This window comes from Neophocaena asiaeorientalis, unplaced genomic scaffold, assembly GCF_003031525.2.
Source record: "Neophocaena asiaeorientalis asiaeorientalis breed wild unplaced genomic scaffold, Neophocaena_asiaeorientalis_V1.1 scaffold197, whole genome shotgun sequence".
In the NCBI taxonomy this organism is placed as follows: domain Eukaryota; kingdom Metazoa; phylum Chordata; class Mammalia; order Artiodactyla; family Phocoenidae; genus Neophocaena; species Neophocaena asiaeorientalis.
The window spans coordinates 2026451-2053420 of NW_020174703.1; the positions used below are offsets into that span (position 1 = coordinate 2026451).

The 26970-nt window shown below is 33.1% G+C and overlaps 1 pseudogene; it reads right to left on the reverse strand.

The window, feature by feature from the left end:
• Window positions 1–24280: 24280 nt before the first annotated feature.
• Window positions 24281–25168, reverse strand: LOC112409219 (transcription initiation factor IIB pseudogene; annotated as a pseudogene).
• Window positions 25169–26970: the final 1802 nt, after the last annotated feature.

A 26970-nucleotide genomic window follows, 5' to 3' on the forward strand; every position in this document is an offset into this window, starting at 1 on the left:
TGGCTTCAAGAATAAAATCAAACAAAAGGAGTGCCAATAATTTAAAAAATTTATTTGTTATTTAGCTATTCTAAAATCTCTTAGGACCATGTTATATTTAAACTTGAATGAATTTTTTAAACATAGAATTTCCAATTATAAATATCTGAAAATCAGAAGCAGAAAGAATGTACTTTCCTTTGCTCACAGTCTTTATATTAGTGAATGTACTAAAAAGTAATCTTACCTAGCAGCGTAGTTTTTATTCTTCTGAGGCGGGCAAACATATTTTTAGGAAGATGCTCTGAGCTACAATTGGTGCAGGGTGGCTTCTTTCAGAATAAGTAATCAAAACGAAAATCAAGTAACAGTACCCACACTATTATTTTATTATTTTCCTCTGGGAATAAGCGATATTATCCTGCAATATGTTATACTTTCTTTATTGACTAAATGAGGACAACAATTTTCTTTTAGTTACAATCCACCTTCTCCATTGGTTACACTGACTACAGAGGTAGACCAGGAAAATTAATCAGCACAATAATTATGTGTCCAATAATGTCTAAAAATTGTGTAAGATACCCACAACTAATTGATCTAAGGAAGTTAGAGTTTAAGTAAACCTTTGCTATGGCAAAACTATTCACTGTATCACTTTGAAAGTTTAAGATTATATGTATTACATTATCCTGCCCCCCAAAAAAGTTTAAAATTCAATAATGTAAATCATTTAAATTATAATTTCACATATTAATTTTATCAATAAATCTTGAAAGAGGAAATTTTGAAGTTAAGAACCTTATTTCCACATTAGCATATGGGTATTAGAATTCTAATCTGAGAGAATTATATTAAAACAAATTAGGCAACATATACACGATAAACATATCCAGAAATGAAACAGTTCTATTAAATTTTAAGGAATATATTTACACCTCAGAGATATTCAGAATCTATTAGTGCAAACTAACTTACACAATGTATCTTCATCTCCAGAGTTAATTACAACTTACTCTCTTTGTTATATCTATGTTTTACTTACACGTTATATGTATACATTTTATTACAAAAGCAAGTTGAACATAATTATTATATATAAACAGTTGGATTCCAAGTAGTGTATTCAATATAGGCCGAGCTAAATTTTAATACTTACACACGTGAGGTCTATTTTATCATAATGTATTGAGTAGCTATGAGTTATTATCCTCAAATTATAAATGAATCCCATACTTTTCATACTTTATCTCTAATTTTCACAGAAATTTTTAAAGTTATTAGTACATTTGTGAAAATTGAAGCTCTGATTAACTAACATTCAGCTAGTAATTGAATGATTCTTGTGTTGAAACCAAGCCTGTTTGACTACCCCATGCTTTTTCTGCTGCATTACGGAAATATTTTTTTAGACTAGTGCACTGGATGTTTATGATTTTCAATAAAACAATAAATAACTGTTATACATGCCACAACTAATGCAGTAGTTTATAATCTGCCAGAGGTCATTAAAAATTATTTCTATATAAGCCATAAAAAAGAATGAAATATTGCCATTTGCAGCAACATGGATGGATCTAGAGATTACCATACTAAGTGAAATAAGTTAGACAGAGAAAGACAAATATTATATGATATCACTTATATGTGGAATCTAAAAAATAATACAAATGAATCTGTTTACAAAACAAAAACAGATTCTCAGACATAGAAAACAAACTTACGGTTACCAAAGGGAAAGGTGGGGGAGGGATAAATTAGGAGTACATGATTAACAGATACATACTACTATATATAAAATAGAGAAGCAACGAGGGTTTACTGTACAATGCAGGAGTCAATATATTCAGTGTCTTGTATACTGAAACCTATAATGGAAAATAATCTGAAAAAAAAATTTATATATAAATATTTCACTTTGCTGTATACCCAAGACAAACACAATATTGTAAATCAACTATACTTCAATAAAAAAAGAAGGATATTAAAAGATGAAAAATATTATTTCTAATCACAATTTACTGCATTCACACAGACAATGAGCACTTCAAAGAGGAGGGAATATGCTTTAAAGTAGATTATTTGCAATCTTTAAATTTCTTTTTTTCTAAACAAGAATTGTTGTAATGTGGAAGTCTTAAATTAGACTTGAATTATAAACAAAACTATAAATGAGGTGCCTAGAAAGGCAGAGACCATGTTTTTAACACTGGAAGTTATCATCATATTACAAAATTAATACTGCCATGATCTGTGGTTACCTTAATTTATCTGTTCCATGCACCTCTCCTTTATGTAATGAGTGAATAATAAATTTAATTATATATTTTGATAATACTGTTATATGGTAAAATAAATGGAGATTAAGACTATAATTACTTGTATAGTAAATGATATTATAATTGATTTCTGGTGTTATATCTATTTTTTTCTCTCTGACTGCTTGCCTATAAAATAATTGCATAGTAATTATAGGACTGACAAGTTAATTTTACTTTGATGCAATTTACATATGTATCAAATCAGTAGTGGCAAAATCCTAATACACTTGTAACATTATACAAATAAGATATTTGGCACTATCTCTTTTGACCTGTAAATTTTAATAAATGACAATATTTAATTAATATTCTCATTTTAAAAGGAGTTTAGTAGAGTGGAAAATACCTACATTGTCCATGCTGTAGGTATAACTCATTATAAAACTAATTTAAATTAAAAAACCAAAACAAAATAAAATCTGTAAATTATCTTTAATATAAAAATTGATTTCAAATGCTACAATTGCTCAAATTTGCCTGTGAAAACTCTTTTTAAAGTTATAAATATAAAAATAATAGCTAAGGATTAATCAAATACTAGATATTTACTCTTATTACTTGAACTTATATTTTTCATTCTGAAAATAATAATACTGTTTTGTGGATAGTAAGTGTTCAATAAATTTTAACTGTAGGAAATATTGGTTAAAAAGTTTATGAGCTACTGGAGATATAAGAGAGAAAATATTATATTATTTGAAACTCAGGCATTTGGGATATATTAAGCAAGATAACCATCAGTCTATTCAGCTTTAGGGTAGATAATCTTAAAGAATACCTTTTTTTTTTTTTATGGGAATAAATGTGAAGATCACTTTCACTATAATGCTGCCAGGATCTGGTGATGCAAAATAAATGCTCTATTTTCAGTGAAACACTGCATTGTATTTGTAAATTATGTTTTATAGAAAATGTTTAAAGATTTTTTAAATTCTAATTATTTAATTTAAGAAACTCAGTTTTTAATTTTTAAAATTAACCACAAGATCTAGTGCAGATCCTTAAAAGACCTTGAGCTCATGATGAATCTGGGTCTAGAAAGTGAGGTAGGAAGGTAAAGTTTAATGAAGAATTGCTGAGGTTGTTTGCTTCCTTCTTCATTAAAATGTCTGTTAGCTATGGAAGCCAGTAAGTGATGATTATAACACAAAAGAAATAAGACATAGAGATGAATGTGACTTTGGGGCAAAATCAAGGATGTTACAGTTACCTTACAGACTAAGGTCTAGGGATGAGTATCTAATCAATGTTACAATGATAAAAGCAAACAGGCACTAGAAATACAGCTTTACCTTTTTCTGCTACAAGAAATAATCACATCTAAGGCTTCTAATGAAGTTGTTGTGCTAAAATTTATAAAAACCTCACAGAATGAAATGAGATTTTACCTTTGAATTTAGATATACTAATAATCAAAGGTTACTGGAGAGGCCAGTTGCAGGTGAGTTCGTATTAAGGGATACTCCTTAAAATGGTAACAAGGCTTGGGAATCTCCAGGAGGTGGGTTTAATAGCAACTGAACAAGTTTTAATATTTATGAAATCCATTTAAAAGCAAAAGTTATTGAACATTTTTCCAAAAGATTTTTAAAAATCAAATGTAGGATAACTTTTTAAATCTTTTTATTTTGAAAATTTAATGTCATCTTCTTTCCTTCTTCACATGACTAGCTGTTTTATCTATGTTAAAATTTTGATTTAATGTTTATTTAATTTAGTTAGATCAGCTTTGGTCTAAAACTGAGTCACTTATTATCCATAACTGGAAAGGGAGATGGACCTCAAGGTAGATAACCTTCTGGGAGTGTGTATATAAAATGTTCTCAAAAATACTTAAGGTCTGGGGCTTCCAAGGTGGCGCAGTGGTTGAGAGTCCGCCTGCCGATGCAGGGGACGCAGGTTTGTGCCCCGGTCCAGGAGGATCCCGCATGCCGCGGAGCGGCTGGGCCTGTGAGCCGTGGCCACTGGGCCTGCACGTCCGGAGCCTCTGCTCCGCGGCGGGAGAGAACACAGCAGTGAGAGGCCCGCGTATCGCAAAAAAAAAAAAAAAAAAAAAAAAAAAAAAAAAAAAAAAAACTTAACATCTGGAATCCTAAAGCCTATGGGCATTAATACCCTTATGCCTGGGTCCTGTGTTTTAACATCACTAAATTTGTTCATGTATTTTTACCCTTTATTGAGTCATGATGCATTTTTGAACTTTTTACCTTATAGACTACCAGGTCATTTTCATAGAATAATTGGTTACAGAAGAATTAGTTATGAAAGTGTAATTATATAACTGTAATCAAAAGATATATTTTCATTTAGGAATAGCATTTTCTTAAAGTTTTGTTAGTCACTATAAAAGAAGTTAAAATCATTTATAATTAAAACATTTCAGCAAATACTGTATGATTGATAAAATACAAAATAAATTGTACAAATAAAACTAAATAAGAGCTTAATATGATCAGTACCAAACATATTTCTAACCAAATAAATGGTATTTTAATATTCTTTTGGTCACTTATAATGAATATAAATATTTTTATTTCTACTTAAAGTACTGTTTTCATTATTCTTATAATTCTTTATGGCTCATAATGGGCCATTTTCCTTTTAAGAAATGCATTTTTCTTTATTAAGAATTTTTTTCAAACAGGTGATAACATTAAAATGTTTGAAAGTAAGCACATACTTGTTTAGGAGTATCAAGTTTATTTTCTACCTACTATATTTCCAAAGTCAAAGCCATCATATTGAAATTCTCTCTATATGTTACAAATTTAACATATGTTTTTTATGTAGCTGTAGATATTTTTACAATCTTATATCATTAGAATTAAAATAAGTTGAATCAACACTGTTGCCCAAAGACATCAATGTCATACTTATATAATATTTAATTTTATATTCATTGCAGAAATTAAACACTGACTCTTGAAGGTTGAAAACCAGTAAAAAATATATTTGACCTAATATCTGATAATCCAGAAGAAATTAACCATGTCATGGAAAATTAAAAGTAGGTAATTGATGTGGAAACCATTTACCAATGGATGTCAAATACTTAGACACTGTGTACTGAAGATATAAGTACTACATACTTCCATATCATCAGTTAATAAACAAGATGGGTTTTTAATATGCATAGATAGCATAAAAACAGTATCCCATAGTATCTCCAGCACATGAAATCCAGAAGGATGTTAAACATTGGTGCATTTGCAAGCTGGACATCCCTGGGCAGCTTGAAAGCATTCATGGAGAAAGAATATACACTAAGATAACAGAAGGTTCAGGGATTGGGTTCATTTTTATTATGGGTAGTGCATCAATCAATACTTCTTACACTATCTTAACATTTTACTAACAAAAATACAATGAGAAAATCACTGTCCATAGCTAATCTATGTAACAGCAAAGCCTGTGTTTTGTTGGACATCTTGAAGACTATAACATCTCACCTTCCTCTCTTACTCACAACAAAAAAATAAGCACTAAAAAATAATCCTACTGAGACATTTTAACTTGGTGTCCCTACAACCATAGAGCAGCTCGCAGAACACAGCATGGTTTGCTGGGGACAAACCCATAGAAGAGTAAGGAATAAAGATCACAACACTGAATTAACAGAACTTATAAAACTGACACTAGTTGATTATTTTAATAAAAATTACAAAACAGATGAAAAGTGGTAAGTATCCAGACAAGCCTCTTAGATAGCCTCATCCACCAGAGGGCAGACAGCAGAAACAAGAAGAACTACAATCCTGCAGCCTGTGGAATGAAAACCACATTCACAGAAAGACAGACAAGATGAAAAGGCAAGGGACTATGTACCAGATGAAGGAACAAGATAAAACCCCAGAAAAACAATTAAATGAAGTGGAGATAGGCAACCTTCCAGAAAAAGAATTCAGAATAATGTTAGTGAAGATGATCCAGGACCTCGGAAAAAGAATGGAGGCAAATATCGAGACGATGAAAGAAATTTTTAACAAAGACCTATAAGAATTAAAGAACAAACATCTAGAAGAATTAAAGAACAAACAAACAGAGGGGAATAATACAATAACTGAAATGAAAAATACTAGAAGGAATCAATAGCAGAATAACTGAGGCAGAACAATGGATAAGTGACCTGGAAGACAGAATGATTGGTTACAGAAGAATTAGTTATGAAAGTGTAATTATATAACAGTAATTATATACAGTTAACTGTAAGTATATACAGAAAGGTGGAATTCACTGCTGCGGAACACAATAAATAAAAAAGAATGAAAATAAATGAAGAGACCTCTGGGACAACATTAAATGAACCAACATTCGCATTCCCAGAAGGAGAAGAGAGAGAGAAAGGACCTGAGAAAATATTTGAAGAGATTATAGTCAAAAACTTCCCTAACGTGGGAAAGGAAATAACTACTGAAGTCCAGGAAATGCAGAGAGTCCCAGGCAGGATAAACCCAAGGAAAACCACACTGAGGCACACAGTAATCAAATTGACAAAAATTAAAGAAAAGAAAAATTACTAAAAGCAACAAGGGAAAAATGACAAATAACATACAAGGGAACTCCCATAAGGTTAACAGCTGATTTCAAAGCAAAAACTACAAGCCAGACAGGAGTGGTGTGATACACTTAAAGTGATGAAAGGGAAGAACCTATAAACAAGATTACTCTACCCGGTAAGGATCTCAATCAGATTTGATGGAGAAATCAAAAGCTTTACAGGCAAGCAAAAGCTAAGAGAATTCAGCACCACCAAACCAGCTATAAAACAAACGCTACAGGAACTTCTCTAAGTGGGAAACACAAGAGAAGAAAAGGACCTGCAAAAACAAACTCAAAACAATTAAGAAAATGGTAATAGGAACATACATGTCGATAATTACCTCAAACATGAATGGATTCAATGCTCCAACCAAAAGACATAGCCTTGCTGAATGGATACAAAAACAAGACCCATATATATGCTGTCTACAAGAGACCCACTTCAGACCTAGGGACACATTCAGACTGAAAGTGAGGGGATGGAAAAAGACATTCCATGCAAGTGGAAATCAAAAGAAAGCTGGAATAGCAATACTCGTATCAGATAAAATAGACTTTAAAAAAAGAATGTTACAAGAGACAAGGAAGGACACTACATAATGATCCAGGGATCAATCCAAGAAAAAGATATAACAATTCTAAATATATATGCACCCAACATAGGCACACCTCAATACATAAGGCACATGCTAACAGCTATAAAAGAGGAAATCAACAGTAACACAATAATAGCGAGGGACTTTAACACCTACTTACACTAATGGACAGATCATCCAGACTGAAAATTATTAAGGAAACACAAGCGTTAAATGACACAATAGACCAGATAGATTTAATTGATATTTATAGGACACACCATCCAAAAACAGGATATTACACGTTCTTCTCAACTGCACATGAAACATTCTCCAGATAGATCATATCTGGGGTCACAAATCAAGCCTTGGGAAATTTAAGAAAACTGAAATCATATCAAGCCTCTTTTCCAACCACAACGTTATGAGATTAGAAATCAATTACACATTAATAAAAACATAAAAGACACAAACACATGGAGGATAAACAATACATTACTAAATAACCAAGAGATCACTGAAGAAATCAAAGAGGAAATCAAAAAATACTTAGAGACAAATTAAAATGAAAACACGACAATCCAAAACCTATGGGATGCAGCAAAAGCAGTTCTAAGAGGGAAGTTTATACCTATACAAGCCTACCTCAAGAAACAAGAAAAATCTCAAATAAACAATCTAACGTTACACCTACTAGAGAAAGAAGAACAAACAAAACCCAAAGTTAGCAGAAGGAAAGAAATCATAAAGATCAGAGCAGAAATAAATGAAATAGAAACAAAGAAAATAATAGCAAAGATCAATAAAGCTAAAAGCTGGTTCTTTGAGAAGATTTAAAAAAATTGATAAGCCTTTAGCCAGACTCATCACAAAAAAAGAGGAAGAGGACTCAAATCAATAAAATTAGAAATGAAAAAGGAGAAGCTACAATGGACACCGGAGAAATACAAAGCATCATAAGAGACTACTACAAGCAACTCTATGCCAATAAAATGGACAACCTGGAAGAAATGGACAAATTCTAAGAAAGGTATAACCTTTCTAGACTAAAGCAGGAAGAAATAGAAAATATGAACAGATCAATCACAAGTAATGAAATTGAAACAGTGATTAAATATCTGTCAACAAACAAAAGTCCAGCACCCGATGGCTTCACAGGTGAATTCTATCAAACATTTAGAGAAGAGCTAACTCCCATCCTTTTCAAACTCTTCCAAAAAATTGCAGAGGAAGGAACACTCCCAAACTGATTCTATGAGGCCACCATCACCCTGATAACAAAACCAGACAAAGATACTACAAAAGAAGAAAATTACAGAGCAATATCACTGATGCATATAGATGTAAAAATCCTCAACAAAATACTAGCAAACAGAATCCAACAACACATTAAAAGGATCATACACCATGATCAAGTGGGATTTATCCCAGGGATGCAAGGATTCTTCAATATACGCAAATCAATCAATGTGATACACCATATGAACAAACTGAAGAATAAAAACCACACGATCATCTAGGTAGATGCAGAATAAGCTTTTGACAAAATTCAACACCCATTTATGATAGAAACTCTCCAGAAGGTGGGCATAGAAGGAACCTACCTCAACATAATAAAGGCCATATATAACAAGCCCACAGTAAACATCATTCTGAATGTTGAAAAACTAAAAGCATTTCCTCTAAGATCAGAAACAAGATAAGGATGTCCACTCTCACCACTCTTATTCAACATAGTGTTGGAAGTCCTAGTTATGGCAATTGGAGAAGAAAAAGAAATAAAAGGAATCCAAATTGGAAAAGAAGTAAAATGGTCACTGCTTGCAGATGACATGATACTATACATAGAAAATACTAAAGATGCCATCAGAAAACTACTAGAGCTAATCACTGAATTTGGTAATGTTGCAGGATACAAAATTAAAGCACAGAAATCTCTGGCATTCCTATACACTAACAAGGAAAAATCAGAAAGAGAAAGTAAGGAAACAATCCCATTCACCATTGCAACAAAAAGAATACAATACCTAGGAATAAACCTACCTAAGGAGGCAAAAGACTTGTACTCAGAAAACTATAAGACACTGATGAAAGAAATCGAGGATGACACAAACAGATGGAGAGATTTACCATGTTCCCCGACTGAAAGAAACAATATTGTAAAAATGACTATATTACCCAAAGCAATCTACAGATTCAATGCAATGCCTATCAAATTACCAATGACATTTTTTACAGAACTAGAACAAAAAATCTTAAAATTTGTATGGAGACACAAAAGTCCCCGAATTGCCAAAGCAAACTTGAGGGGAAAAAACAGGAGCTGGAGGAATCAGACTCCCTGACTTCAGATTATACTACAAAGCTACAGTAATAAAGACAGTATGGTACTGGCACAAAAATAGAAATATAGATCAGTGGAACTGGATAGAAAGCCTCGAGATAAACCCATGCACATATGGTCAACTAATCTATGACAAACGAGGCAAGGATATACAATGGAGAAAAGACAGCCTCTTCAATAAGTGCTGCTGGAAAAACTGTAGAGCTACATGTAAAAGAATGAAATTAGAACACTCCTTAACACCATACACAAAAATAAACTCAAAATGGATTAAAGACCTAAATGTTAGACTGGACACTGTTAAACTCTTAGAGGAAAACATAGGAAGAACACTCTTTGACATAAATTACAGCGAGATCTTTTTTGACCCACCTCCTAGAGTAATGGAAATAAACCAAAAATAAAAAAATGGGACCTAATGAAACTTAAAACCTTTTGCACAGCAGAGGAAACTATAAACAAGATGAAAAGACAACCGTCAGAATGGGAGAAAATATTTGCAAACGAATCAACGGACAAAGGATTAACTTCCAAAATATATAAACAGCTAAATATTTTAAAAAACTAACAATCCCAGCAAAAATTAGGCAGAAGACCTAAATAAGTATCTCTCCAAAGAAGACATGCAGATGGCCAAGAGATGCATGAAAGGTTGCTCAACATCACTAATTATTACAGAAATGCAAATCAAAACTACAATGAGGTATCACCTCACACTGGTTAGAATGGGCATCATCAGAAAATCTACAAACAAATGCTGGAGAGGGTGTAGAGAAAAAGGAGCTCTCTTGCACTCTTGGTGGGAATGTAAATTGATACAGCCATTACGAAGAACAGTACAGAGGTTCCTTAAGAAACTACAAATAGAATTACCATATAACCCAGCAATCCCACTACTGGGCATATACCCAGAGAAAGCCATAATTCAAAAAGACACATGCACCCCAGTGTTCATTGCAACACTATTTACAATAGCCACATCATGGAAGCAACCTAAATGCCCACACAGAGGAATGGATAATGGATAAATGCCCACACAGAGGAATGGATAAAGAAGATGTGGTATATATATACAATGGAATATTAGCCATAAAACGGAATGAAATTGGGTCATTTGTAGAGACATGGATGGACCTAACGAGTGTCATACAAAGTGAAGTAAGTCAGAAAGAGAACAACAAATATCGTACATTAACGCATATATGTGGAATCTAGAAACATGGTACAGATGAACCAGTTTGCAAGGCAGAAATAAAGACACAGATGTAGAGAACAAACATATGGACACTAAGGGGGGAAAGTGGGGGTGTGGGGGTGGTGCTGGGATGAATTGGGAGATTGGGATTGACATATATACGCCAATATGTATAAAATAGATAACTAATAAGCACTTGCTGTGTAAAAATTAAATAAATAAAATAAAATTCAAAAAAAAGAAAAAGAAAGAAGTGGTACGTATCCAAATATTGTTATTTAATGGTCTGAGTCTCTTTCTTCTCCTCTCCCTTCCACACCTCTTCCATGCTCACATCTTACTCCTTAGGCAAGTCTGCTTGTAATTTTCAGGTCCTAACTTTACTCCAGTTCTAGGTCTAAACTGATTGATAGCTTTCACTAGTGCATTAATAATTAAAATCCCTCCACAAAGTAACTGATTTTTTAAAAATAATTGTAGAAAGAGAAAACACTTGTCAATATTATTTTAAAAATTGGAATTTCAAGTAAAAACAAAATTTTTAAAAAGGTTTTTAAGAAGGCAAAATTATCTTCAAAGTCTTCCAAGCTTGAAATTATTTTTTAACATTCTTTATTTACTTTTTTCTCTCTCTTTAGGAGTAATGAGAAAGTGAGATTTAAAATGGTATTAGGATGGAATTTTGGTGAAGGGAAAAGAATATGTAAATTCTGCCTTGGAGTAGCCAAAGCCCTCAAACTATATCCATACCAAATAATGTCCAGGGGAGGTTTGGGTGAGAAAGGTTGACAAAAGGAATCATAAAGTAGTGAGACTAGGGTAGTGAAATCAATTAGAAAGCTATTTGGGAAAACCTAAAATTATGAAATGGCACGTATGCTCTGGGGAAGGACTATGTCAGACTAATTTAAAGGATAATAATATAGCAGAATAAAAAAGGAAATAGGGATCCACTAAGAAGAAACCAGCAGATATGTAGACCTGTCTAGGCCTATCAAGTCTTCATTTACTTCTATCTTTACTTCTAAGTGTGATTCCTTTTCTATATTGCATAACAAATTACCACAAAACGAGTGGCTTAAAATAATACCCATTTATCACCTCACAGTTTCTGTAAGTCAGAAGACTAGGCCCAGCTTTCCAGGTTTCTTTCTGCTCCTAGTTTCACAAGGCAACAATCAAGGTTTCAGCTGGGTGGTGTTCTCATACTGAGATTCAGCTAAGGAAGGATTTGCTTCCAAGCTCCCTCAGATTGTTGGTGCAAGTTTTTCCTTGTGGTTGTACAGTTCATGGTAGTTTTCTTTTCCAAGGCTATCAAGAGAATCTCCTGCTCCAGTACGTAAGTGATAGAGTCTTAGTCTTACATAATATAATTGTGGAAGTGATTCTCCCATTAATTCTGTCATGCAATATAATCTAATCAAGGGGTGCCTATACTGTCACCCTTGCCATATTCTAATGTCTATAAGCAAGTCACAAATGCCACCTCACTTCAGGAGAGGGGATTATACAGGGGTGTGGGTCATTGGTGGTTATCTTAGAATTATGCCTACTACAAAAGTTGTGTCTCTTTTAAGAGGAAGAACCTTCAACATCACCCTTAAGAAGAAAAAGATAATTTTATAAAACTATTATGGCTAAATTACATTTCCATAAAAATTCATATATTAAAGTCCTAACCCTCAGTCCTCCAGAATGTGGCTGTATTTGGAAATAGGGTCTTAAAGAGGTAATTAACTTAAAAAGAGGTTACTAGGGTGGACCCTACTTCAATATGACTATGTCCTGGTAAGAAGAGACATATGCAGAAAAAATATCATGTGAAAACAAATAGAAAAGACTGCTATCTACACCCAAGGAAACAGACTTCAGAAGAAACCAACACTGCCAACGCCTTGATTTCAGACTTCTAGCCTACAGAATTATGAGAAAACAGATTTCTCTTGTCTAAGCCATCTAGTCTGTGGTACTTTGTTGTGGTTGCCCTAGAAAATTAATACAGTCAGTTTACACTGTGATGATTTTATCATACTTCATAGGAAGGCAGTTTTCCATGGTAGTAAGCTCACGTTTAATGTGGGCATGACAGGACATCATAGCCTACTTCCATATTGAATGTGGTTCACCTCTTTCTCTCAATTTTCTCCTGGATGGAGAGAGTAAAATAATTAATAGTATACAATTTTCATGAGTGTGTGAACAGAATTCCTTTTACAGCCTTTCAAGGGGACAAATGTTCAAAAATTATCATTTAAAATTAGCACAACACTTGATCCATTAATTATTCATTGTATAGTTATTGAGTGTTTAAATTACCAGAGTGCTTTTGGTGCTTACGATAAATCAGTAAACACAACAGACAAAAGTTCCTGTTATAATGACTCATAATCTAATGAGAGGAGAGAGAAAAAATATAATAAATTATAAATTAAATAGAAGGTGATAAGCATTGTATAAAAATTTTTTTAAAAAGGACTGGATACTGTAGACTGAATGGTTGGACATTTTTCATGTGTATGGTCAAGGTAGGACTGAGAAGTTGGCATTTAAAATAGGGTGAGAGACTGACCTTCCACAATTTACAGGGAAACAAATTTGTTGCCAAAGAAACTGCTAATACAAAGGCCCTGTGGCCTGGCGTGTTTGAGAAACAGCAAGAAAGCTCCTGTGAAGGACATGGGAGGAATGAGGGGGAGATTAATAGGACATAAATTCTTCTGAGTAAAATGGTATTACTCAGAAGATTTTGAGCAAAGAGGTGATATCTTGTACACTGAATTGAGGCTAGGTCATAGGGGAGCAAGAGACCATTTAGGAGGCTATAGCAATGACCTATGTGAATGAGGGTTGTGGCTGGGAGATCTGGAAGCAGTGGAAGTGTTTAAAAGAATATAGTCTGGATATATTTTAAAGCTGTAGACAGTAACAAATTTTTTCCTCTAAATTTATTCTACAAATAGCCTTACAAAAGTGAATGAAGATATATGTAAAAAGATATGCACTAAAGTTTAGTAATAAAAAACAACTGGAAATAGCCTAGTGCCTACCAAAAGATATCTATTTTTAAAATTCTGCTAGAACAATAAATTAAAATTCAACAGTCAATAAAAAAAAAAGGTAGGTCTGGAGGTGTTAACATGAAAAAATGTACGAAGTATCTTCACAAATGAAAAATTTAAATTGTAGAACTGCATACAATTTGTTTAAAAATAAAAAGTCTGCATAAAAATATGTAAGTGCATATGGTTAGACATTCCTTAAGCTAATTAACATAAGAGAATAGAATCAAATTTAGGAAATGGAGAAAGATGTTGCTTTTCATTTTTATATCTTTTACTACAGTTTGACATCTATAAGTTATTACATGTTAGTTTGCTAACAATACTTGTTATTATACATACTGTTTTTTGAAGGAAAAATTATACTTGTTTCCCCCCAGCCTGAGAATCTTCGACCTTACCTTACAAACTCATAGTTGTAAGCTGGAAAACAAGGATCATCCCAGAAATGAGTACTGATTTCAATGAGCAGAAACTTTAAATAATATCACAGAAAATAAAAGTGTTGCAGTGTTAATACTGGAAAATGAACTATGAAAACAATAATCAGTATAATAATAATTTCAAAAGTAAAATAAAACCAATCAATACTTGACTTAGCTTGTTCATGACATAAAAAAGCCTGGTTGCTACTACATGCAGTGAATATAGTATATCTTTTGCTTTCACAGTTGTGCAGGGGCTGCCCACTGGAGCTATCTAGAATAAAATTAATTAAAAAAAATATTTAACAGAAATTCCCCTCCATGATGAGCTGCTACAACTGGAACACCAGTTCCAGACTTAGGGTTTCTTATTTCAGGCTAGCAGTCTGCACTCGCTTTCCATTCTATTTTCCAAGCTACTGCTTTCTTCCTCCAAATAGGTTGTGCAGAAAGTTCTGAAAGACATAATTTCCCCCTAGGCTTACTATACTCTCAGTTTTAGGTAGTTTCATAAAACACATAGTTTCTATTCCCCAGTCTTTGTCTTGCTTTTCTTTCAGTTTCTACTATTGATTTGGCATTGTTGTAACTTGTTTGTATACCCTAGATCCTATAGTTTGCTTAATTAGGCAGATACCAGTTATAATAAAGTCCATGAATGGCACAATCTGTTCTGGTTACTTTTTCAACAATAAACATTAAAAAGAACATGATCAATTTGACCTGGTATATCAGTTTGCTAAGGTTGCCAAAAATTGGGTAGTTTAAATAACAGAAATATATTTTCTCATAGTTCTGGAAGCCAGAAGTCTGAGATCAAGGTATCATCAGGATTGGTTTCTTCTGAAGGCCATGACAGAAGTATTTGTTTCAGGGTACTCTGCTTGGCTTACAGACAGTTGTCTTCTCACAGACGGCTGTCTTCTCCCTGTGTCTTCTCCCATGGTCTTCTCTCTATGTGTCTCTATCCAAATTTTCTGTTCTTATAAGAACATCATTCATACTGGATTAGGGCCACCTTAATTATCTCTTTAAAAACCCTGTCATCAAATGCTGTCACATTCTGAGGTACTGGGGTTTAGGACTTCAACATATGAATTTGGGAGTAGACAGAATTCAGACTACAACACCTGGGTTCTAGCTTCAGCATCAAACTTTCTACCACAAAATAGAAATAATGCGTTAAAAGGGAAGTTTGGAGTGACCTAAGTAACTTTCAGCTAAGCCTAAATATTTTTATCTGATGATCAGAGTTTTGATACCTACATACATGCTAACAATGAAGCCATGTTGCTAAAATATTAATCAATCAATTCAACAGATAATATGCGCCATACACATGCCTTCCTACTTCACAAAAGGTGTCATCTCTTAGAATTTCCCATGCTTTGGGGAAGTCTTGTTCTTTAGGAATCAGGTGATCTTCTACTTCTCAGGGATCTTCTACTTATACCTTCACAATCTCAAATGTTTTCTTTAAGTTTTATTTCCTTAGTTCAGAATAAATTTGTATTTTGCCCCCATTTCCAGAAAGAACCCCAAAACAGCCATCAATTGCGTCTCAGTCTACATGCAATTCCTATCAAGTCTTTGATGATTTATCAAGTAATCATTTTAAGGAAATGTTATGTTCTACAATCTTTGCTCGTGCTCCCATAGTGCACATTAATAGACGCAGTAGAGATGAGCTGTATTAGTTTCCTGTTGCTGCTGTAAACAATTTTCATAAATTTTGTGATTGAAAATAACAAAAAATTGTTTTTTAGTGCTCATAGTAAGTAGTCCAAAATGGATCTCACAGAACTAAAATCAAGGTGTCAGCAGGATTGTACTTCTTCTGCAGTTTGCAGGGGAAAATTTGAATCCTTACCTTTTCCAGCTTCTAGGAACTGCCTATTCTCCTTCCATCTTCAAAGCCATCATAGGCCTGCTCAGTCTTTCTCATGCTGATATTGATTTTCTGACCTCTCTCGAAAATATGTTGGGCCAACCCAGGTAATTCAGGAAAATCTCACCATGGTAAAGTCAGATGATTAGCAACCTTAATTCCATCTCTCATCTCACTTTTTCTTTACCATGTAATGTAACATATTCAAAGCTTCTGGGGATTAGGACATAGACTTCTTTGGGAGTAGGAATGGGGATCGTTGTGCCTATTACAGGCTATGGACCAAGAACTGTCTGATTATACATCCTACGTAGAGACGTGTTAAAGTTAGTAAAAAGAAAGTACTTAACAATTGGGCTTTTTCTTCATTATAATTATTATTTTCATTATCATATAGTGAGTGGACCAGTACTAGGTTGTGGAGATTTGACAAGGAATTCAGAATTTGATGAGAGGGTCGGGATAGAGACATTACCATCTCCAACTGGCTACATGGCTATGTAAAACAGGGAAGCAGCATTTGGACAGGGCATTATAGCTTGTAAGAAATCAAAGATGGTCTGAATTTTTGAGCAAAGGTTTCACTGCAGATAAATATGTAGTACAGTAAATACAAGCAGAATCTGCAAATAGCAGCTATGAATTATAGGGCAGTTTTTGCATGAGGGAGTCTAGAAGTTCCTTCACAGATACCACAACAATGCTCATGAAGGTAGCTAAGCACATTGGCAGACTCAACTTCGCTATTTAACATTGTTTTCACCATCACTCCCTCAAAGAATTGGGTGCCTGATGGTCAGAAATACTGTGTGCTTGGTGGCTGCCTATTAGGTATGGGTCCTGGTGCCCATATGGTGACTGAAGAGATACTGAGGCACAACTTTCTCTCTCAATTTAGTGTTCATAGTTTGTAAACCAGAACTTCTGCTTTTATCCATATGCCATAGTTCTGGGCTTTGGCCACCTTTACTACCATCCTGAACTATTTGTGGAGTCTTGCCACAAATGAATTGGTTCTCTAGAGATCAGCAGTCCAGATGACATCTTATAACCATAAAATTCGACAGAGGATCTAATTTCATATTGGTTCGCAAAAAATTCTATAAATGGTTTGCTTTATCTATTCTTCTTTAAAGATATGGATATCATATAAAAGCCTCATTAATTTTTACTAAAACATCACTGACGTCCCTCTATACTATTTTTTAAACATAGAATACTACTTTCGTGGTGCATTCTGAAAAGTTTAGAGTATATGTAAAAGTATAAACCAAATATAAGCTGAAAGGACTATTAAAAATTAGAAAAAAACAAGTTAAAAAAACATTTTTCACAGAATTTCTAAAATACCCTTTTTATCTAGCAGTTGGTAAATTGTTGCTTATTCAAACAATCTACAGAAAAAAATATATTTTTTGCTTGGAAAGTATGAGAAATTCTAGCCTGAAAAGGTACTTGTCGTGAAGTTATATACAAATGAAAGTATGAGCTAAGAATAACAGTGCCATCTGAACCATAATTATAGTGCAGTGTTATAATCTGAATCTACAGTAACTTGGTAGAAATAATTATTTTTTAAAAATTGAAAACTACTCTTAACACTTTAAAACTAGCCTAACTCTTAAGAATATTAAGATGCCAACTCTTTTAAAGTTACTCTCCCTGAAGTTGTTTTCTTTTAGATTTATGAGCAAGAGTTGAGCCAATTTGAGCAACAGTTTATAGGAGTATCTGAATTACACATATAAAGTTAATTTTAAAGGCATCTGAAATGCTTAAAATCCTAAACTTATCAGTAACTTGGGTGGCTGCCAAATCCTCTAATATAGAGTTAGAAAAATTTTGATATATTAATGCTTACCTCCTATCTCACCAACCAAATATCTAAGTGGTAAAAAATTACAATCAATAATAACAAAATTAACAATGGTGATAATAACTGAATATATAATAAATATATGCTTCAGACACACTTAAAATATACTGCCTAAGTAAAATCTCAAAATAATTATAGAAGGTAGATATTTTGATTTACAAATTAGGAAACAAGTTCAGAAACATTAAACATTACTTAAACATTCAATTTTTTATCTTTTTTAAAAAATATATGTATTAGTTTTGAGCACTATACCCCTAAAAATATGGTACACTCAAAGTGCTTTTTTCAATTTGTTTTCAATTTTTATCTTTAAAAATAATACTTTGGGGCTTCCCTGGTGGTGCAGCGGTTGACAGTCCGCCTGCCAATGCAGGGACACAGGTTCGTGTCCCGGTCCGCGAAGATCCCACATACACTTTGGGACTTTGGACTTTATGTTTACTTTTTACAGTTTTAGAAAAGGTTTCCCACAGCAAAGAGAGATGGTACAAAGTAGAAAACATCAAAATGTTGGCCTTAGAAATGTCTTTAGAGAAAAAATTAAAAGACTGAACAAAAAAGAACTTCACAATTTAAAATTTGGTATTCACACACTTAGTGCTAATCTAACAGAATCTAATTCTCCAAATTCAGTTGTTACTGCTGTCTCTATTATCAGGTCCTTTATATTCAACTGAACCATTGTCTTCAAAGAGTTTTAAATGGCATAACATAGACAGTTCCTGCACTTCACCTAGTTGGGTGCTTCCAATTCTATGAACTATGAACCTTTGATTTCTAGAGATTCTAGTCAACCCAAGGAATTAAGAATGTTTAATATGAAAAGGTCAGCAGATAATGAGCAATTCTAAGTTTACCGAAAATCAAAGGCTCCTATTTATTTCCCTAAATGGAAAAGGCAACCAATGATAGTTAACACAAATATGTACTTTTAGGAGAATGTCTCTTGTAATTGTGTCATAATTCTCACCAAATTCAGGCATATTTCCTTAATCAGTATATATATTATATCCATTTTGGGAATAATTTGTCATTTTCTTCATATCATTTAACTCTTTTCAGTCTCACAATGGTTTTTAGCATACTAAGATTGCTTCATGTTAATCATATTTCTTTCAGCAGTATCTTGAGTTTGCCATTTTCATCTGAAAGTAGTGCTACCCAGTAGTGTTCCACAATTTAAAGCCTCAACTAGTGCAGAATCACACAGCTTCTGCTCCTATATAAAAAACATTCACATTAGTAACATTGCACCTTTCAATATTCAATTTAACTCAATAGTTCATTTACCATTACAATGAAATATTTATTATATAATCACCCTGTGATATATTAAAATTTTAGATGTCTGGACTTTATCATAAACCAGGAATTCTCACTCTGGCTGCACATTAGATTCATTTGGGAACCATTTAAAAATTGCCCTGTCCTCACTCCTGAAACAATTGATTCAGAACCTCTGGTGGTAGGGCCTAAGCATGGGTATCTTTACAATGCTCACAGTTGAGTCTAAGAACGTTGAGATTTGAGAACTGGAAACTTCACGAATTAAACTTACATGGAATAGGGATTAGGATTTTCTTTTAAATTAATTCCACCATATTATCTTTTGTACATTAAAGTTGTGAAACAAATCTCTAAATAGTATCTTATTTCGTTTTTTTGTCCTGCATATTTGATGAATTTTCAAAATCTGGAAAGAACACATAAAATCATTTTTCTATCCTAATAAAACAACAGCTAATTAATAGGATGATCTTTTTATATTTTTATAAAGTACACCTGGTGTTGTATGCCCTCATAAAAATGGGAATACTGTTAATTGATATTCTAAGATACATGCTTAAATTATTTAAAATATTACCAATTCCATTATATATTTGAGATTTATATAATTTATGCCATTATAACCACAATATAGCTAACATTCTCAGATAATACAATAGTGTAAAAAACTTTAAGAGATAGTGTAATATAGTGGTTCATAATCTCAGGAGCTAGACTGTTCAAATGTCACCTTCAACTGTTTACTAGTTGTGAGAATTAAGTCAAGTTACTTAGCCAAGAAATGGAGATATGGATACTCAAAGTTAGCTTTGAGTATTAAAGATTTTATAGGTAAAGCAATTAGAAAACTATGTGGCCCATTATAAGTATTACAACCATACTTGTTTTGCTACTTCAAAACTAAAAGATATTAATATTAAAAACATTAATAAAGTTTCTATTATTACCTTTTCTCCCTAGAGATACAACTTATGGGTCTGGGAATCAAAAGGCTAAAGTAGGAATGGGCCTAAGTTACTACCACTCTTAATGACCAACTTAGAGAATTTGTGTCTTCTGTTTCTACAAGTTAAGTCTATGTGGGTCTAGAAGTCCTACTGACTTTCACCAGGAGAAACAGAAAGTTCCATTACACATCAAGCCATGGCTACTGTCCTTTTGCCTTGAGCTCTTTGTGCTAAGAGACGATCTGGAAAGGACAGAAAATCTATCCTGGCAGGGGGCAAAGGACTCTATTCTTCTGAAAGAGGTAGGATTGCTGTTATAAAATGGAGCAGAAAATAACACATTTGGTTTCCGGATCATTTACTAGGGCCTCTATTGGTGTTCTCCTCCTTAAATTTAACAAGTGAAGCAGTCTGACCCTATGAAAAGCATAGTGACCAAGAGCACCAGAGAAGCAGACCTCTCAGAGATGAAGGTCTGAGTTATCCCACCACCTAAATCACTTCCATGAGGAAAGATGCTATTTAAAGGTGACAAGAATTTATAATAGGTAGTGGAGGAGATAGGGAAGCTCCAGTTTCAGGGATGGTTTTTTTTTTTTTTGGCGGTACGCGGGCCTCTCACTGCTGTGGTCTCTCCCGTTGTGGAGCACAGGCTCCAGACGCGCAGGCTCAGCGGCCATGGCTCACGAGCCCAGCCGCTCCGCAGCATGTGGGATCTTCCCGTACCGGGACACGAACCCGTGTCCCCTACGTCGACAGGCGGACTCTCAACCACTGCGCAGCCAGGGAAGCCCCAGGGATGGTATTTTTTAAATTACCTCTTATAACTTTCTTCAGGAGATGGAAACTACCAGAATCCTGGAGAGTTGGGGTGAATTTACTTTATAGATGGGGTAAAGTCCTTTATGGTAGAAGTGAGTATAAGTGATGGAAACAGTAGACTAACTTTAGACACCCCTGGAAAAAGGAAGTGTGGTTGGTCCCACCAGAGATAACGAAATGCAGGTATTGGGGAGAAAAAGTGGTCACCTTAATAAATCGGAGTGATATTTTTAAAGAGTTGCTAGGCAGTCACAAACAGATGTCCATTGTATCAAAGGGCAGAAATATTGCTTACAGGACTGAAATGAAACACCATATGTAGAAGAATCCCATGGTTTACTGAAAATATCCTAGAATAAAGATGGAAAATGATAGCAAATAAATCTTGACCCAGACTGGAATATTTATTATAAATAAAAAACTATGACTGCATTAATATCTAAATTATTCATAAGAATTTCTATGAAGAGATACATAGAAAATTCATGATCCTACAGCAAATTAATTTTAAGTATGACTGGTGTATTTATCATTTATCTGGGGAGACAGTTAAGTACATAAATATACCTTTTAAAAAAAAACCTCATTTTTAAGCAGAGAACTTCAAGAATCAGTAATATCTGCAAGTTTTCTACCAGTAAATTTTATGACCTGTATCAACATAAGGCTTTCTGACTTTATGTTAAGGTATATGTAGCATTACTACTAACTACCTCTAGCCAATCAACCCCTGTTGGTACACTATTCCTATTTTTTTTGAAACTTATCCATTAAGTCTTCCTTTGCCCCACGAAGTGTCCCAAACCTTACTTTTTTCATGCCTTTGAAAATACACTCTGCATAAGTTGAATTCAACATTCAATGACAATCACAGATTTTGGTGATTATTTAAATATCATATTTTTATGAAAGTCATCATAAAGACATTTAAGTGAATATTATTAGTAAAATGTTTCATATCTATTAAGTAATTTATTGTTACCCCTTGTGATATACAATCATGTAACAAAAAGAAAAACTGGCACAAACACTTTACATCAGGGAAATTAGTAAAATGTTTCATATCTATTAAGTAATTTATTCAGTTACCCCTTGTGATATACAATCATGTAACAAAAAGAAAAACTGGCACAAACACTTTACATCAGGGAAACCCTGGTGCATAGCACTAAAACTAATTTTACTTTATTTGTTCTTGCACAGATTAAGCTACCATATGTGTTTTGAAAGGTAAAAATACTATAAAATGCAATTTATAAATTTAGTCATTCTTTTGAAACTGGATACTTTTATTCCCAAAGGTTGATCTATGAATATATATGGGCATTTCATTAGGGCAGTGCTATCATATGTGGATAAAACATTAGGTTCATGAGTTACTTGGATTCGTTTTTTTTTTTTTCCCTTCAGTGTGATTATTTCAATCATTTGAAATTACCCTAGACTGATTTGATTTTTTTTATAATACCATTTTTTCTTATCCTTCTTGATTTTATCTATTTTTGAGAATGTGAAAAACTTATCTAAAAGTTAAAACTAAGCAAAATTTATACTCTTAAATGTGTCTTTTCCCCATACATTCTATGCTATCTCAACTACCCACTCTTTCCACCCATACTATCCTATCCTTTTTCATCATCAACCTTATTATTGTCTGGTTTAATTGTCCTGTATTTGTTTTACAGAAATGATCAAAGATATGACTACTTTCTTATTTTTCTTCTAATAAAAAGCTAACACACTATAAATTCCCTTTTGTGCTTTTTTTTTAAACTAACAATATATTCTAGAAATTATTCCCTACCAGTTCAAACAGATCTTTTTATAGATGAATATTTCTACAGTACATGGATATACCATAGTTTATTCAACCAATATCTTGTGAATGGGTGCTTAGGCTGTTTGCAATATTTTGCAATTACAAATATTGCTGTGATGAATATATTGGAAATACCTATTTTCATATTGTTAGAGGCATGTTTTCAGGATAAATTCCCAGAATTGGAATGCTAGTTAAAATCTAAATGTACATATAGTTTTATAGCATATTCACAAATTCCTCTTCAAACTTGCATTCCCATCAGTAACATATGAATATCTGTTTTCTAAAGTATTGTCGACAGAATATGTTTCCATATATCACTTTCGTATATATATATATGTCATTTCAGTGCAGGGCTTACTTGTATTTCTCTAATTATGAGGTAGCTGGCACATCCTGTCATAGGGTGTAGAACCATTTCTACATCTTTATTTGTATTGCCTATTCTTACCTTTTCTCCATTTTTCCTATGGGGTTCTTGAGGGTTTTTTTTCCCCTAAAAAATTTAGGACTTATTTTTATATTAGAGATGTTAGTCCTTCATCTGTGATATATATTGCAAATATTTTCTCCAGTTTGTTAGTTATCTTTTTTTATTCTGTTGTTTTGCCACACAATAGCCTTTTAAATTAATTTTATGTAATCATTTATCAATTATTTCCTTTATCACATCTTTATTTTGAGTCACTTTTAGAGAACAATTCCCCATATTCAAGTTATAAATGACTCTATTCTTGCTTTCTTTGGAAAATTGTATGGCTGTCTTATTTCTTTTTGCTGTTGTCAATAATTTGTCCTAATATTATGTCCCCTATTTATTGTGTATATAAAAGCTATTGATTTCTAAATATTAATTTTATTACATGCTACCTTTTAAATTATTTTATTATTTTAGTCTTAGGGTTTTTTTTTAGTTTTGAAAAACGTTTTATTCAAGAATTACATAATTTCAAATATGTTCCAAAATACAGTTTCCTAGATTGCTACAAAAGAAAGCATATCCAGTAAGAAATTTAAATCATTAAATATATTTCACTAGTATATACATACAGGAGGCCAAGTAATTAATATTTAGCCCTGGAATGTGTACCATGTCTTTCATTTTTTCTTATTAAAGGCTCAACCCAGCACTTTGTATAGGCTATGTACAACAGGCAAAGTTCAGTGTTCATAGAAGTCTGACATTAGCTGCTTCAATTTATAGCTGTGGTAGTTTGTCCACAGGGGTGTCAAATTTGAAGTCTGTAGGAAACAGATCTGGGGCCTAAGGATAGATTAGTCTGTAGGACTGTCTGATTGTAACACCAGCAATATCTCCAATTTCTTTTCGGGTCCTTTACTTAGCTGATGCCTGTGAGGCCATGTAAATGGCAGCTGCTGCCACAGATATCGGGCTCCTTCCAGGAACCAAGTCCAATTCCACAGCTTTATGGGCTATATGTGTAGCTGCCATCTGTACTTGTTTAGGAAGGCAAAGGTTGGAACAAAACCTGGACATGAAGTCCCCAGTTGTAATCAAATCCACACTGGTTTCTAAAGCTTTCAAAATAAGTTTAAAACATCGACCAATTTCTTTCTTAGAAATTTGTGATATAGCACGTATTTCTTTAAATGTCCTAGGAACTCCTTCCTGTCTGCAGGCAATATAGAGACAAGCAGAAGCTATGGTATCATTAGCCCTTCCCTTCAGGCTCTTCTGTTCATATGCTTGCTTGAATAGATTATTTGTTCAACCAACTATATTTCGAGGGAGGTTGATTCTGTCTGCCATGGTAGTGATTTCTTTGAATGCATTCATCATCGCCCGATCAGAACTACTTATGGTTCTCCTATTCTGGTACTTAGAATTACCACATTCATCCAAACTTGCAGCTCCTGTACCCTTGCCATTCATAGTAGACAAATCTCCATCACTCAGAAGAGGATTCTGAGAATCTCCAACTCGAGATGGATCTTTTGTTGCTACAACCAGACCACATTCAGGACAGATCATATCACCAGCTCTGTAGTCCTCCACTAAGATCGCATCTGGATGGTTTGGACATGTGACTCTTGGAAGAGCATCCAAACGGCTGGTAGACACCATCTTCACGGACACTGCGGTTCCAGCCACCAGGTACAACAGATGCACTGCAGACACGAAGAGATTGTATAGTCCTAGTTTTTAATATTGAGTTTCTGGGATTTAACATAAATTCTTAGGATAAACTTATTTCATGTAAACTGAGACTGTTTATTTCTTGTTTTATAATTCTTATTCTAATTGATATATTTTGTCTAACTGTATTGGCTAATGCCTCCAGAAAGTGTTGATCCTTAACAGGCACTGGTTCCTTGTTCCTAATCTTAGTGGAAATGCAGTTAGTATTCACATGTTACATAAGATGATGGCTTTAAGATTTAGAATATATTATATATATTCTGTTAGAATATATTTAGAGTATATATCTTATCCTTACACACACACACATTTTTACTTATTTGAAGATTTTTTTCCAGAAATAGGATTTAAAATTTGTCAAAAACTTTATATCTATGAATATGGTAGATTATATTCATAATTTGACAATATTAAACAAATCTTGCATTTCTGGAATAAATTACACTTGGTCATGGTAAATCATTTTCATAATATGATATTGGGTTTATTAACTTATATTTAATACTTTGCATTGATATTTCACAAGTAATATTCTTTTTCTGGTACTGTTTTTACTAGGTTTGCTTATGAATGTAACACTTCATAAAAATTATAGGAAGATTTCCTTTAATTTCAATACTCTGAACCAATTTATGGAACATCGCAACTATTGGGTTTCTGAAGATTTTGTAGATTTTTCCCTTTGAATTCATATGGCCTGACTTTGGCAGGGGAGTGGGGGTAGCTCCTTTCCTACCCACTTTTTCTCTTTTACTGTTGTTTTCTACAGACATTAGTAAACTTAAGCTTTTTATCTCTAAAGAGGATGGCTTTGGTAAATTGTATTTCCCTATAAATGTATTTATTTGAAGAAGGGTATGAAAGCACTCGTAATTTTTCCCTTTTCCCCATTTCAATACCTAGTTTCACCTTGTCATTTCTGTTTTGTAAATTTGTTTTTCCTTACTTTTCTTAAGTTAGCTAATGTTCTTTGGTAAAATTTTTCACACAAAATCAATTTTTTCCATGTCATTCATCCCTGTTTTTATATTAAAATCCCTCATCTTACTTAGCATTGGGGTTTTTTTTGGTTACTTTTTCTAGTTTTTTTTTTAAAGAAAACTGGGAATCTAATTAATTTATTTTCATTTATGTTCATTTTCACTGATAAATACATTTAGGGCTATGACTGTTTGGTCTGATTGCTGCTTTAAATGACTCCCATGTATTTTGATATGTAGAATATTCATCAGTAATATTTCTAAGAATTTTTTTTTTTTAGTGTTAGGTTACACTTTAGCCCAATAATTATCTAATAGAAAGCTTTAAAACTTCAAGATGGAATGGCCTTTTCTGTTGTTAATAACTTGTAGTATTATATCACTGTCATCAGAAAGTCTGTTTGTAATACTTCTGCTTTAAGGAACATAGTGGTATTTTCTTCATGACAATACATAAAGTTTCATGAACAAATGAGAAGAAGTTATATTCTCTATTTTCAGGGTGAAAGTCTATATATTTAATATTCATAACATCTATTTATTGATTATATCATTCAGTTCTTATATACCTTTAATCATTTCTCCCTACTTTATTTTTCCTATAATGAGAATGCTGTTAATTTCTGTTATTCATATTATTTCTATCTATATCTCATTGCTTTTCAAGTTTTTTATTTATAAAGGTGATTGCTATAATATTTGGTGCATTAAAATCTATAAATTTTTTATTTATTTATTTATTTATTT